We start from the raw sequence: 2,386 nt of genomic DNA on the forward strand, positions 1-2,386 counted from the left end.
ATAGAGAGAGAGAGAGAGAGAGAGAGAGAGAGAGAGAGAGAGAGATAGACAGACAGATAGATAGATAGATAGATAGATAGATAGATAGATAGATAGATAGATAGATATGCATGCACGCATGTATGTATGTATAGTCCGCATGCATGCATTTATAAACGCATGTATGTATAATCCTCATGCATGCATTTTATAAAAGTGCATGTGTAGGTAAGGAGCAATGATGCATCAATTCAGCCGCATATGACTCGTAAACCAACAACGTGCTAAAAACTCGGAGCATTTAGATCAAGATAGTTCTTAAATGTCTGAAGTATTACCCGCCTGCATTGTTCCCTTCATGCTGTGGATCTCACTAATTGCTCGAACTAATAACGATCTCACAAATTAAAGATAGCTTGCATTTAGCATACAACATAGTCAATGATAAATGTCTGCTAAACGAGATTCTGGAGATTATGAAGAACATCCGGTTTTTAGAGTTGATTTATAGTAAGTTAGAAACAGAGACATTCTTTCTAGAGTTGGGTGGCAAACAGCATATGCCGACAAAGGATCTATCTCACCGAAGAAAGCGTGCTTCGACAGGAAGCAATTATGACTGGATCGAGCTTCTTAATACATGTAGGCTTTCCGACATTTGAATGGTTTCCTCAGTTGTAAGAACTTGTACTTCATCTTGTACTTGTGAATTTTTGCTCCTGATATTATTGAAAGTACTTCATTTCACCTTTACGTTACACGCTGTGAGTCTTGAAATTGAGACAACATTGAAGGTATGGCTGAACATGATCATACTATAATTATGCTAATAGGTTTTCACAGTACACAACACACTAGAGATGTTCCAGTCGAAATTATTAGAAGATGGCGTTTTCATTCACGTTTCTCAGATGGAATTTGGTGGAATTTCTCAGCCTTTTGTGCGCAAAGAAATCTTAATGAAGAAATTTTAGTACTGTACGGAAGCACCCAAATCATCAGCGCATACAATAGGGCGTGTAGCATCACTTCCTGATTGATCGTCGCTGTACAAATTGACAAATGAGAGCTAGAACGCACATTGAGCAAAACAATTCAACTCACACGGTTTGCCATCAGACTCTGCAAAGGTCACCTTGGTTTCTTGTGATCAATCAACTCGATGAACCGGATGCTCTTCGTAATCTCCAGGATCTTATTGAGTGGACGTCAATCACTGAAAATGCTGTATGCTACATACAAGTAATCTTCATTCTACGGGACCGCTAGGCTGAGTTTTATTTGTTAGTAAGCTCCACAGTATGAAAGGAACACAGCTGGAGGTAATACTTCTGATGCATAAGAACTAGTAACTACCAGAGAATCAACATGACTTCTTGTTTTCTTGATCTATATGCTCCGAGTTTTAAGCACGTTGTTCGTTTATGAGTCATATACGGTCTGAAATGATGAGCCATTGCTCATTACGCACGCACACACTAAAACAAGTTTATAAATCCATGTGTGTGAATTGTATATGAGTGTGTGTATTACATACACACACACACACATATATACATATATGATATATAATATATATATATATATGCATACGTACACGTGTATATTTCACTTCTGCGTATTCCTGCCACCCCAATATATTCTGGATGTGGGAGTAGTTATTGGCATTCGGATGAAGGAATGTGTGACGAATTTCAAAGAATTAAACATAACACCAAAAGAACAAATTGAAATAAATCCTAAATTAAATAATACATATATATATATGTATTTGTATACACAGACGCACACACACGTTTCATATTGAGTCATACATTATAGTGAGAAAGAGGAGGAGTTGGGATGTATTACGGTGCTGGCCGACATCGATGATTGGCCTTGATGATAATTGAGGGTGATAATTGCAATAATAATGGCGATTACCTTGGTGACGATGCATATAATAATGCATATAATAATGCATATAATAATGCATATAATAATGCATATAATAATGCATATAATAATGATGATGATCCTTACGTTGATTGTAGTGACGATGATGAGACTAAAACTGATGTTGATGAAATAAGTAACATTCAATAAAAAAAAATCTACCTAGTCTCCCCTTATATACATACACGCTTATATACACAAAATATATACAAACACATGCACCTATACATACATACATACATACATACATACATACATACATACATACATACATACAAATGTATTTAATATGATATTTAACACACACTCACATACATATAGAGGTGCAAACGACACTATTGATTATTATAAAGAAGCATACGAACAGAATCGTAGATAAACATCGAAGCACATACACACGCGCATGCAACTACATACATACATACATACATACATACATACATTCATACATATGTATATATATGTATATATA

This window comes from Octopus bimaculoides, chromosome 20 (genome assembly GCF_001194135.2).
Source record: "Octopus bimaculoides isolate UCB-OBI-ISO-001 chromosome 20, ASM119413v2, whole genome shotgun sequence".
In the NCBI taxonomy this organism is placed as follows: domain Eukaryota; kingdom Metazoa; phylum Mollusca; class Cephalopoda; order Octopoda; family Octopodidae; genus Octopus; species Octopus bimaculoides.